The 14,837-nt window shown below is 35.9% G+C and overlaps 1 protein-coding gene across 1 annotated transcript in view; it reads right to left on the minus strand.

The window, feature by feature from the left end:
* The window catches only part of PEX7 (peroxisomal biogenesis factor 7), an 86,296-nt gene that overhangs the window by 25,322 nt on the left and 46,137 nt on the right, over positions 1-14,837 (minus strand). The gene's annotated exons all lie outside the window — the stretch shown is intronic.

The following is a 14,837-nucleotide window of genomic DNA, read 5'->3' on the forward strand; positions in this document are numbered from 1 at the left end:
AAAAGACAAAAACCAAATGGAATTATTACTCAATCTACCCTTGCAAAAGTTTATTATATTCCCATTAGCATACTCTGTAGGATGGAAGCTTAACACATTTAGTTTGTTTTTTTATATAGTACAAGGACATTTGAGATGAGAGACACTAGAGTTTTTTAGCAATTTCTAAAAGCATTCATGGCTATAAAATAAGGATATTGGATTACATGAACTCTAACATTTTGTGTCTTTAAATACTACTTCATTTCTCAACAACTGACATGAAAAGATTGCAGGTTTAATTTACATTTCAACAGCAATTCAAAGTCTTTAAGAAGAATCTGTTCTCTTATGAAAATCTCTGCAATTCTGAAACTACCTTTTTTCTGAGGCACGACCTTTCTTATAGAGTCCACGTCAATGTAATTTCTAGCATAAAGAAAAACTGAAATATGTTTTCCTGGGCCAGTATTAAGTATTCTATTTATCCTCTATAGACTGGGAGTGGTAATAGTTATCATAATATATCTCTGATTTCTACTGTACGGAGAAGAATTTGGCCCTATTTTCAATGCACAAAATAGTACTTTATGTCTAAAGCTTTATTTGCTCATCATCTTTATTATTTGACTCTAAACACACCACAAAAATGGCATATTCAGAATCATAGAGTCATATCCAATTCAGCTTCCCTAATGATCTACGACATGGAACACACTGAAGGTTTAGCAGATCTCTTTGAAAGAGAGTAAATACACAGAACCAACAGTCAGTTTGTTTAACCTGGTGGTATTATTTCCCTAATAAATACAGAGTCGGTCTCATTAAGTTTGAAAAGGATTGTTGCTATGGATAATCCACTGTTGGGTACCAGAGAGACAATGAATAAATAGCTCATTTATCAGATTACTGAAATCTACACAATATTTAAAGAGAGTGATTTTACTTTTGAAAATTTTCCTGTCCAAACAAATGAGGGAACAGGCTGCAGTCTCTCTCAGAAATCATAATAGTGGTCTCCACTGTCTATGCATATTTGTTCCTTTGGGTCTAGAGACAGAAATTGTACTGAAATCTAATGTTCCAGATTTTGAATAACCAAAAGTAAATATGTAATTGTGTAATTTCATTCCTGAAACATGGTTATTCACTGATTTGCATTATTTGAAACAATAATCAAATGATTTTGTATATACCCACTTTGTTCCAAAAAATATTCAAAATGGTTTCAAAATATGCATTTAATATGGCAAAAATATATAATTTAAATGAAAAGTAAGGATAGTAAAGTAAATTCAAACCTGCAGTGAGACTGGTAAACAAAAATATATTCACGAAGTTGTATATACTTGACAGGGAGGACCTTGAGACGCTAAGCTTTCCATCAGCCAAAGAAGAAAGGGAGACACGATCAGGCCCTGAATTCATAGTGTCTACATCCAAATTGCTCTTGGAAATCTCAGAAGGGAATTCATCCTTGGGAGTTCACAGAGAAGAAACCCTATGCTTAGGTAATGAAGAGCATCCTCAACATCTCTTAAGGAAACACAGAGATGTTGTTTCATGGGCTGTTACTCATGAGTCAATGGCATCACCCCAAAGGGTAGTTTAGCAGTCCCTTCTATGGGAAAGTCAATTTAATCCAGGTATCAGCTCTCTGACTTCATTTGGGATTTAGATTTTATTTCAGTAGAATGGGTTACTCTTTAGACAAACCATAAAGATTGGTTTCTTTTAGAATTTTTTAGGGATAATAAAAAGCAACAAGGATTCATTTATACCCTCCTGACAAGTTCCTAGAAAACAGTTTTTATTGGTATTTTAAGCCAGTTAAAGGATAAGGCTACACTGAGGACAGGAGAGGTGGGCCTTATGAAAATTAGGTTACCTAATAAGGACACATGTGTGAAACCATCCAACTTTAGCTTGAATAAGTGTCATAGGGAAAGTCACACATGCAGGAGGGCTGAAATTCTACTCAAAAAGTCAATTTGAATTTGTGCTAATACATAACTTGATGGGCAGTCACAGCCCCACCCAGTTCCACACCACAGATTCATACCACCCTAATTTTAACATAGGAAAAACTATCAAGTATTTATCTGCATTTTGCAAAAAAAACTCATCAAACAAAACGCATGCTAAAACTCTAAGGTTAGTATTTGGTGAAGGGAGGGCTAGTCTAGTGAATGCCATAAAAGTGCCATTGGTTATGATACCATTTCATAGCTCTGATAGAAACTATGTAATATACAAAGTGTACATTATGCTGCAAAAATGATGGGAGGTTCATTCCCAGCAGAATAGCTGACTAGGTGCCTAGACCAACACTCTTACTGAAAAAAACCAAAATCCTACATAATACAGAAAAACAAACACCACAAAAACTTCACAAAAGCATCAGTGAGGAACACTCAGGTAAAAACTATGGAAACACTGAAACCCAGAGGAGGACGTGGAACTGGAAACCAGCTTTTGCCTTAGAGGGTGTGTGAAATAGGTAGAACCTGAGCTTCAATTTTCTTAACCTCAAAGGGAGGAGCCAGGAAAACCAGAAAAAGCAATATTAATATGAATAATTTTCAGTAAATTAAAATGTCTTATCAAAAAATATCAAGTTGAATACAGTAAATTGCATAAGCTAAATACGCTGAGAAAACCAAAAGCTGAGCACTGTGACTATAAACTATAACTTGTTTTTTCATCATAAATGGCCTTTTCAATAAATAACAAAAGAAATGTATGTCTTTCCTTCCTCATTCCCACCCTCCAAGGGCAACCACTGTTAACAGTTTGACATGTACACTGCCAGAATTTTTTTATCTATCTCCGTTCAAGTGCCAACAGGAAGGGGTGAACTGTAAGGAGGAGGCGAGCTTTTCTCCAGGTTTTCTCACGACTGCAATTAAGGGAGTGGGCAAGGTCTCTCCGTGCAATCTTCCCCCGGACTCCAGGGCCCCAAAAGTTCTATATATCCGAGAGCCTTCATGCACCTATCACACAAGTAAAATGGGCTCCTTTTAATATGGGAGAAGTCAGGCTACATATATCATTAAGTGGTCAAATAAGGCACATTACTTTTAAGTGAAATGTTTGTTTTGGTCCAGCACATATACTGCTTGGTGCCTTTTTGTCTCTTTGCTGATGAAATCACTGACTATTTAAGCTCTCTCATGGGAAGTAAATATACTGGACAGGCCTCCAATGATTAAAAATATTACAGAACTGTAGGGACATTTTTCATTTAAATTGGAGATGGAAAGAGAAAAATTCATCACAGTACAATGTCTTGGTTGAGTTCCTTTTTGCCTTCTGAATGCACAATTCTTGAACAAAGCAAGCATGTAGCACTGCGTCAAATAAAACACCAAAATTATTTCAAAAATTAAGCTGAAATTACTTTTTACTTGATTAAAATGTAATTTGAAATCTCTATACCAATGCTTTTGAAATTAAGCCTACAGGTGAATTCAACAGAGGGCTTAAAATATTTTTCAAAGTTCTTCCTTTTTCTTTCCTGTTTTCAACTTGAGTTAGTTATTAACTCCTTGTGAGTCTTTCCTAACTACAAGAAAAAGATGGGGAAATGTTTTGGCAACTTTTCAATGCCTTGCATGTACATTAATTTAAGTTAGTTATTAATTAGTAATCAGATAGTATTTGTGAGGTTTTTGTTTTCACACTGCTCATAATTTAATTTTTTAGGGACCAGAAGGCATTTGAGGTCCTTTATTAGTAACTCATAGTCATCTAGTGCTTTTGAAATTTTAAGCAAATTGCACCATTGTAATTCCCTCTGTTTGCACTATTTGGGTCCAGCACTCTCTAGAGTGATGAGCAAAAATGTAACAACTTCTTTTCTCATTATTTAATTACTTATTCATTCAACAATTTATAAGCCCTAGAATGTGTGAGGTATAAGCACCAGAAGCAAGAGAGACCTGGCCTCAGCCCTTCCACAGCTCACAGTCCAGTGGGGTAGACTGACACTTTTTTTTTTAATCACAAAAACACAAATGTAATTGCAATTGACAAATGCCCCAAAAGACAATGCAGAGGGATGTAAGAATGAACTCCCAAGGAAGTGACACTGAGCTGAAATCTGAAGGTTGAGGAGTTAGCCAGGTGGAAAGCAGAGAAAGCAGCTTGGATTTAAGGCGGTAACAGTGAAGATTAAGAAAGGTTCCTGGATTGGAGATAAATTTAGGCAGAAGAATTAAGAGGACAGAAGAAATCAAGAATGATTCCCATGTTTCTGTCTTCTATCATAATACTTACAGTGCTTCCATGCATTTATCTATTTTCCTCTAATGGGCACCAAGCTCCTTGAATTCAAGGACAGTACCCTATTTGTATCTCTTACATGTATAAAAGTATCTGTCTGACACATGGACACCCAAAGAATATTTCATGAAAGGATGAATAAAAAAATTAAGTGAGGATATTAAGGACAAGATGGATAACTAAGGCCAACCTCACAAATAAGGTAACTTTTAAATCACCTTTTGATGTGGTTCCCAAATGATGGACCAAAAACTCCTTATACCAGACATTCAGTAAATACACATGCCCCAGCCTTGCTGAGGAATTTTTTCCTGGAAATTCCAGTTGACTGGGTCTGAAAGGAATCCAGAAAGCTTTTCACAGGAAATGTTGATGCTCAACCAGCTAGGTTTGGGAATCACCATCCAAAGCAGTACTTCTCAAACTTAAATTATTTCAAGATACAGATCTGATAAATTCCCATGAGAAACAGTAGTGATTTCAGGCAGAAGGTGAGGCCAATAGGGCAGTGGTTCTCAACCTTGACTATACTGGAATCAACCGAGAAACTTTAAAAAAATACTGACCTGTGAGCACTATTCCTAGAAATCCTGATTTAATTGGCCTGGGGTACTTTGGGAGGTGCAAACATTCTCCAGGTGATTGTAATGTGCAGCCCAGGTTGAGAGTCTGACCTCCGTGGGGCACATTACCCATTAACTGGGAATCACTGATCTAGACCAGTGGCTCTCAAACTTAAGTTTGCATTAGAGTCACCTGGAGGGCTTGTTAAAACCAGATTCAGAAGTTCTGGAGTGTGGCGTGAGAATCTGCTTCCGAAACAAGTTCCCAGGTGAAGCTGATATTGCTGGTCTTAAGCCCACACTTTGAGAATCACTGATCACTGGTGGTAACAAATTACTGGGAAGAATTTATTAATAACCTGTTAGTGTATTAACAGCTGTTAGTTCCAGCTTACCAATAATAAAGGACAAAGATGATCCAAAACTGACTCCTTCACTTTACCCAATCCATCCTCAGCAACAAAGACTGACACAGTTTACACAGTGCTTTCTCATTCTCTTGTACTGCTTTTGATCAGCACAAAAACTTTTCAAGGTAGATATACAGGGTATAATTATTCTCACTTCAGAGATGAGGAGAATATGGTCAAAGAAATTAAGCAATTCATGGTGACATAGCTAATTAACGGCAGCCCCAAGGCACGAGACACTAGTGGCTTCAAGTCCAGTACATTCTACTGAAAGATGCTCCCATTCCCTTTTTCTCTAGGCCTGGGCCATGCCAGGGAATCTGGCATATAGCTGGGAAGGATCTGGGACTCTTCAGGTGGTTTTGATTAACATCCTGAAAATTCAAATGAACTGGACCAAGTCAGGCTTCCCCCAAACTCCTCAAACTCCATAGAAAATTTCATAAACCAAAGCCCACACCAAGACTCCATTAGCCTGCCAATTTACATTCAAAACCAATACCCCAAGGAATTCATGAATTAGAATAAATCTGCATTTCCCATGGCAAGAAGCATAGGAATTTTCCTTTCTCCCTTCTAATATTTTTGTATGTGCACTTACTGCATCCTCTCATCTACCTTGCTGTCCCTTCCTAACCTGGGTATCAGTTGAGAACTGATCAGCTCTTTTTGTAACCTCAGAGATTCCCATCCTTTTGAAGTCACAAGCCCCTGAGTAGAACACATGAAATCATGGCCTTATTATTTTATCATCTGTATCACTTTTGGAGGGGATTAAACAAATAGAAATTGTAGACTATCGAAACAATTTTTTAAAGAGGTAAACTTTCATTAATTAATTCAAAAATGCTTATTGAGTGCTAATGCTCATTTAAATGATTAGACTGGAGAGTTATTTGTGGTTTTTTTTGTTTTTGGAACCGGTAATAATAAAAATAAAGTTTAAAACAGAAAAATATTAATTGCCTGCTAAATGAAGAATATATGATTACTTTTGAAGAATTACTTAACAGTTTTCACAGATGACTTTCAGAACACTGAATTACAGATATCCGGAAAGCATACCATATTTACAAACTTTCAGGGTTAAATATGATAAAATTCTAGACTTAAGCTTCTTTATCTAAAGGAATTAATAATAATATTTCAATTAAGATTTTAATTAGATCAGTATTTTAGATGGGCTGACTCTACTCCATCACAATAAACATTAAGCCCAGGAACCATACACCACAAGGCCTAGAGTACTTTGACAAATTAAAGAAAACCATTAAAGGAAGGCTCGTTCTGAAAGTATTTATGGCTGCGATCCATAGGGATGCAGACGACTTTCTGAAGAATGCCACACCTCAACAAGAGGAGATAAAGGAAAAAAGAAAAACTCACACTGGGTTTGTTTACTGCTTACTGGTACAAATTGAAGAACCATGAAATAATTTCGCAGTAAAGTTCCAAACAAATATCTGACTAAAAAAGAAACTAAAAAAGAAATGGTAAGAACGCTATCTACTCATGAAGTAGTTATCAGTATCTCAGGGATAAGAATAGTCTATGTACATCTCAACTGTACCTGGTGCCAACATGTGAGTACCTGGAGCAGAAGAGCATTTCACAGAAGTACAGACGATAACGTGATTAACACGATCAGATGAGGCTGCAGTGGAACCTCACTCCACACCTCAGTGCTGAAGAACATTAAACTCACAGCAGCCGCCTGCCTGTGCTCTGGTCATTGATTAGCTCTATAACCATGAAATACTTAGTGTCTTCACCTCAGCAGCTAAGCATTTGTGAATAAACCCACTCGGGTTTATCAGGCCGGGAAATGTCTGCACAGATTACAAGGATCTCCTTTGTTGAACAACTCTCTCCTCAGAGGAGGATGGATACAGTGAAGGGGGTGAGGGGAAGAAGACAGACATGAATAAGGGTGGGACAGAGAAAAACAGAGACAGAGAAGACCAAGTAATTCTGTTTCTTTTCCAGTGATTGGACATGAAAGCTTAAGGGAAAAAAAGAGGAATGATGAAGCAGGCATTTGGAGTAAAGCAGTTTCAGTAGTTTCCTTAGGTTCTGCTACACTCCTAGCCTTGGACTCTGAGGGATCCCATATTTTGAGAAATATTCCCCTTTTCTATTGAAGCTAGTTCAAGATGGTTACTGTTTTACACACACATGCGCGCGCACACACACACACACGATCTAATAGTGAAGAAAGAAAAGGGACGATGCTGAATTTTGTTTAAGATGAAAACAGATTAATAATTGTTTTTTATTCTCCATATAGTTCATTCTATTAGGTCAAATCTCTAAGAATTCAGTTTTAGAACATTTAGTATTCCCACATTCTACACTGGGGTTTCAGGACAGCCCTCAAGGGTGAATTATTTATCCCTGAGTTCTCAGGGGACAGAGTAAATGACTAACAGCTGACAGGTAGTACCCCACTGATCTAAATAAAAAGACTGACTATGCATGCAAGTCACTAAGAGAGGAAAACACTGAGGTTCCCTGCTCTATAACTTTTTTCTTAAAAACCATAATTGCACAGATTAGAGTCCATTACTTCTACAAGGTTCATGACAAAGAGCAGTTCACCTCAGAGGCAATCACTTTCAATTCGTTTAGCTGTTTCTTCTGATATTTTAGTCCATATTTTCTAAATAATACACACACAGAATTCACTGATTATTTTCATTTTCAGATTTTATCTTCTGACTTCCTGCTATGGAAGATGAGGCAAAGCAACACTTACATTAGATGTTGTACAAATATATACAACAAAATCTACTCAGCTGCCTTTCGACACTGCACAACAGACTTTTAAAATTATAATGCAAATTAACTGACAAAATCCATAAAATTTCTGTTGGAACTAATCAGCACAATTCAGAGTTCAAAGCGGTGACTTCTACTGCATTAAGCTAAGGCTTAACATTCCTCACTCCTTTATTTATTTATTTATTTATTTATTTATTTATTTATTTTTACAGTTTCCCAGAGTGGCCTTTTTTAAACATCTTTATTGGAGTATAATTGCTTTACAATGGTGTGTTAGTTTCTGCTGTATAACAAAGTGAATCGGCTATATGTATACATATATCCCCATATACCCTCCCCCCTGCGTCTCCCTCCCACCCTCCCTATCCCACCCCTCTAGGTGGTCACAAAGCACCAAGCTGCTCTCCCTGTGCCATGCAGCTGCTTCCTACTAGCTATCTATTTTACGTTTGATAGTGTATATATGTCAGTGCTACTCTCTCACTCTGTCCCAGCTTACCCTTCCCCCTCCCCGTGTCCTCAAGTCCATTCTCTACAACTGCATCTTTATTCCTATCCTGCCCCTAGGTTCTTCAGAACCATTTTTTTTTTTAGATTCCATATATGTGTGTTAGCATACGGTATTTGTTTTTCTCTTTCTGACTTACTTCACTCTGTATGACAGACTCTAGGTCCATCCACCTCACTACAAATAACTCCGTTTCATTTCTTTTTATGGCTGAGCAATATTCCATTGTATATATGTGCCACATCTTCTTTATCCATTCATCTGTCGATGGACACTTAGGTTGCTTCCATGTCCTGGCTATTGTAAATAGTGCCGCAATGAATATTGTGGTACATGACTCTTTTTGAATCATGGTTTTCTCAGGGTATATGCCCAGTAGTGGGACTGCTGGGTCACATGGTAGTTCTGTCTTCAATTTTTTAAGGAACCTCCATACTGTTCTCCATAGTGGCTATATCAATTTACATTCCCACTAACAGTGCAAGAGGGTTCCCTTTTCTCCACATCCTCTCCAGCATTTATTGTTTGTAGATTCTTTGATGATGGCCATTCTGACCAGCGTCCTCACTCCTTTTAGATCTATTTCTTCATGTGCTTGCATTAGGTTTTGAATTAGACATGGATTTGATGTGATTCTTAAAGAAAAATGTTAGTACTAAATAATTCTGAAAAACGTTCTGCAGTTATCAATCAAGGTATTTAAAATCCAAAGTCTTACACATTTTTTCTAATTAGTGTGTATTGTTTCATTTTATAGGAAATTATTTTCATTTTTCACCTGGCATTTAACTAGCAAAGTTAAGTTTCACTTCATCAAAAGATATTTCCAGTATGAGAATAATTACCTTAAGAATTTTCTAATTTAAACAAGTCAAATGGAAAAAATCTTTGGGGACATATCAATGAACTTGAGAGTTACTGGTTCATACCTACAAATATCTTAAGCATTACGAATATAAAGCTTAAAGAGATTTAACAGTAAAGTGCATATTACAATTGACTGTAGAAAAAAATAAAACATCTTTCTGTAACTTTAGTTAACAATCAGGATACCAATAAAAGATTCCAAGTTTTGTTTAACAGTAAAATTTTGCAATCTAGCCATTACTGAGTTAAATACAAGAGAACAGCAAGTTTTCTCCTTGAAAAATATCATTTTCTTATCTCAATAGGACTTTCTGTTTTAAATTTGGTTTTATTAATTACTACTTCAAACATAAAGTGAAAACCTCATTTAAATACAATCTTTTGCAAGCTTTTAAGATCAGAGTGACCAAAGGATATCATATATTTTCATATAATTTAAATTCACTCATATTTATAAACAATTATTTAGTGCATCCATGCCCCGGATGCCAGGGACAAAACAAGGAAACAGATAAGCCCTACCCTGTAATCAGGCAACATGCTTTATTAACATAAAATATATTTGGTACTAAAATATCCTTGCAAGAATTAAACAAAGGTGCGAATGCAAATATTCACACTATTAAAAAGGAAACCAAAGACAACTACATTAAGATGCTTTCTTAATATCAGTGATGAAGTTTAGTGAACCTTTGCTACAAAGCAAAAAATGTGATAGAGTTACAAAGACATTTGTATCTAAGATGTCTGAAAGGTATGGAACATTAAACAACTCTTGGATCATTTTAAGAATACAGTCGTAGTTCCTACAAATATTAACAGTTAGTATCATACCATTAGCCACACAATTTCTTGTGGTTTGAAGAACAAATGTAGAGGAATTAAAAGCAACTGTCTTAAAAGATGAAGTAAAATGATCATTTGAAGCCTGCACAGGAGCTCACATTCAGCCACACTTCTTATCTATTTACTTTAACTGACCTTTTTTTGTGAGTAAGGGGGACTAGGTAAAGTTGAAATGAAAGGTTTGTGAGACAGAGTACATATTCAGCTATACTATCTGTTTACTTTGGCTGACCTTTTTTTACGGGGAAGGGGAAGAAAAAGAAGTATCTGCTAGTGGAAATCTCTGTGCTAATAATCATAAGGATCAAAAAAAGCCCATCATGCACACCAAAGTAAAGACACTTACTGTATAAAGGCAAGTCCCACGAGAGTAAATGTGACAAAGATAAAAGGTATTTCTGTGTCTGCTGCTTTGTTAGGCTTCTAAATTCACCCCAATCCACCTAAAGGCCATTTTCACACTTATGCAACATAATAAAGCTATTTATCTTATTTTACAATTAAACATTATAATTAAATATCACATTTAATAATTAACTTAAAGGTATTGATAGTAAGAAACATTTTCAGCATCTTATTTTACATGAGCAAATACAGCTTATTTTTCTCTCAAATGTTTTTATTTTGAATTACCAACCCACAGAAAAATCCAAAGAATAATATACTGAACATCCATATACCCGTCATCTAGATTTACCAGTTGTTAAAATTTTGCCACATTTGCTTTATCTTTCTCTCTCTACACATACGTACATAAAATACTATCTGCTGAGCTATCTAAAAATAAACTACAGACATGACTTGAGTCTTTTAGTGATTCTGCTTGTTTTCAGCAATTTCGATCAGAAACATAAGAGCCCTAGGCTTACAAGATGTCTTCAGGTATCAAGTAACATAAAAAGACCGGAAATAGAAGATCTAGGTTCAAGTTGGCTCTGTGTGACATCAGCCAGTCTTTCTCTCTCTCTGAGTCAACTGTCTTCTGGATAAAATGAGCACACACCCCACAGCAGTGTTGTGTGAAAATTTAAGTTAGACCCAGATAACCAAAACTAAGAAGTTAAATGTAAGAACAGATATTGATGTGGAAGGATTTTCGGCATAATAAAGACTCATCTTCTCTTGGCCCTATCGCACTCAGTGTTCCGAATGCCTGAAATCCAATCCAATCGGGGCACTTCTGACACTGGAGGAAGGGGAGCCAATTCCTAACTGTAGGGACTGTCATTGCCATTGCAGGACCTTATGCCTGGTCCCTGCCCACCAAATGCCAGTACTGTCTTCCACCATTGCCACAAAATCAAATATGTCCCCACTAAGAATTACTGAAGGTGTAACTTAAAGTGTAAGTGTAACTAGGAAAACATACACGTTAAGCCTTAAGCCCTTTTACCTCCATATAAATAAATGGGTAAGAATGTTCTTCTAGAAGCCCATGGAGACAATGTGAAAGTTCTAGAAATCTAAGATGCACTGAAGGGAAAAAACATTCTGCCAAGGGAGCAGAAAGCCCCTGAAAGGAGAGGAGATAGAGAATGCTTAAGTAAAGTTTACGTGGTGTATACCTTTCCTTTCTAGACATTTTTCAATGAAAATGTAGATACATGCACATATAATTACAGAAGTTTTAAAAAAATCAATAATTATTAAGATAGCAAGCATCTAGGGCCAGTCCCAGCAGAGTGCTGGAGACAGCTCATACTGGCTTGTGAGAGCTGGATGCGCACATCTCTTCCCGACCCCATGCTTACTGACATCATATCACACAGGTAGCTTGATACTGCCCTGGTTGGGGTATTGACACCACTGAACTCCTATCTCAAACACTACACATCAGGCTCCCCCCACCCACCTAAAGAGCTGGTTGCTAAATATCTATCAGCACACCACTGGTCAGCCCTCACTGTGTTTCATGTTGAATAATAAATTGTTAGTAAACTCAAATGGTGTCATTATCAGGTCTACACACAAGAGAAGCATTGATAAAATACTCTTACCTTGTATTTATATTTTTAGAACTCAGAGCTAGAACTATGAATGTAAAAGCTATGTATTGGAGAACATGTTGACAAAAAGTTTCACACTGTCACTAAGAAACTGAACTCCAAGGAGGCAGGGGCCAACAAAAGGCCAGGTTGAGGCTGCCTGTTTTGTTGTCGTAAAATAAAAATTATCTTACCCTTGAAGACTAGAGCTGAAATGGGCCTCAACCCCACAGAGATGCTCTTCTGTCACCATCCATTCTGGCGATAATAATAATGACTATAGTAGCAAACACTTATATAGCATTTATTATGTGCCAGAATTTGTGTATATTAACTCACCTAATCCTCACAGTAATCTTAATGCAGTAGGTACTATCGCTATCTCCATTTTACAGATGAGGACATTGAGCCACACAGTTTTAAAATAACTTGTTCAAGCTTATACAGAGAGTTAAAGGCAGTCTGGCTTCATAGTCTGTGGCCCTAACTCCTGTGTTACCCGGGAATGTGCCAACCCACAGTTAGTCCCTTCAACATGTATCTTTCACTACCCCACATCTATTTTTGTGACTACATATCTCCCACTACGCCAACACAACTGACATGCTCGGGGTTCCTTTGTGTGCTTCTATTCCTCTTTAAGCCTTTGCTTTCATCATTTCCTCAGCAAGATATTCCAAACTGTCTACCACAATGGCTGACAGATAACAGCCATTCTGTAAAATATGCCTGAATTTTAAAGCAGAGTACAGCTGTATCATTTTATATCCAAAAAGGAGCTTAACAGTTGAGTTGGAAACATTAAAATTGCTGGTATGGGCAAAGAATTTCACATCATACAAGCTGTAGATGAGTACAGTTTGAAAACACTGGAATTAAAATTCACTTCATATTTTTCTTGCCAAAAAAAAATCTGTAAGTCTAAAAAAAACCCTGCTATTTGGTTTATTATTACCAAAGACCACTGATTTTAAAATGTTTTAAAGGTTAGAATATTTATAAAGGTATCATGAAACAGAATAGTGTTGCTCTGTTTGAGGCTAAACTCATCGTTTTAGCTTTAGCAATTTATGAAAGCTATATCTTTATCTGAGAAATATTTGCTACAACATGGAAGAGACAAAATGTTCTTCCTAATGAAGAAACATAATTATAGCTTTTATTTTGTTTGGCTGTCATATATACCTGGTTTGTTGATTTCTCCCTGTGTTTATGAAATGATCTACTTGATATAAAACCAAACACTAGCATTTAGAACTCAAACTATACTTAGGTGTGGCTGGTACAGCAAACACGGCTTGACAGAAGAAGCAGTAATCTAATGGAAAGTACATCGGAAGAAAGATAATATGCTAAAACCTATGATGATAACATTCATAAAAGAATGGAAATAATCCACTCTGAAATATTTTAAATTTAGTACTATCTTCAGTGAAGTTTAGAAAGAACCAATGTCTATTTTTACAGAATATATTGCCCATCAACTGAAGAGAGTTCTGATATTTTTTCCAGAAGGTTGGAATTTTTATTTAACCTAAACCATACAAAATAATTTCAAATCTGTTTTATACATTACTTTCTAGATCTTTATTACTTACTTGATGAAGCATAATGAACTACTATACAGGTAAAGGACTTAAAGATTTTCCCTATTAGATATGATAATAGATCCATGTAAAAAAATATGGAACTTGCAATTTATAAAACTAAAATATCCATCATAGTGTCGGTTTTGATATAATGCCCACCATATAAACTATTTTAAAAGCTTAAAAAAATAAACAAAATATAAATTAGCAAGTAAATGAAAACTTATATTTGAAGAGTTTACATTACAGAAAGTAGCCATACAGAATCTAGAGTGATATCTGTATAATTATCAGCGCTAAAAACTAAACAGGTTACTGTTGGTCTTATGCCTCAAATCATTTTTGTTTTAAAATAATTTTTCTGCCACTAAAAATATCATCAATCCACTGAGATTTAAAATTCTTCAGAGGATAAATTTAACTCATATCACATGGTGTAAAAATCTACCCAAAATGCACCTTTTCTGACCTTTCTAATGAGTGGTCACCACACAAAAGTAATGAGAGACTAAACTCACACAAGGCATTAGTACAATTAAAAGTCGTATTTTCAACAAGTGATGAGAGTTACAAATATGCATACATATACACATACATTCAAAAATTAAAGTTTTTCAAATTATTTTCTTTTCTCTATTCATTTTCCTTTGCATAAGAAAGTCTTTGATAATACTACATTGGAATATATGATTAGTAGCCCCAGTTACATTTAGTATTAAGGTGGAACAGTAATAGTAGCTATAATGTATGTTAAAATTAAAATCCTATTTCTGGAAGTAAAATGATGTCGCTTCTATATACTGCCAGTGAAGCAATTTGGTTTAAGTTTTCTTACTCCACTTCATATTGGGAAAATGTTTACCAATTTTGTAGGAGAAAAGGAGAACAGGTTTCAGACTTGACTAGAGATACTGTTCTCATTAACTGAGACAAATAATGTAGATAAATAAGCAAGCCTTGCAGAGGGAAGGAAGGGAAGAAATAAAGAGCTCAGAGTGAGATGCTTGTTTGGACACTAGGTACCT

This window comes from Pseudorca crassidens, chromosome 13 (assembly GCF_039906515.1).
Source record: "Pseudorca crassidens isolate mPseCra1 chromosome 13, mPseCra1.hap1, whole genome shotgun sequence".
NCBI lineage: Eukaryota > Metazoa > Chordata > Mammalia > Artiodactyla > Delphinidae > Pseudorca > Pseudorca crassidens.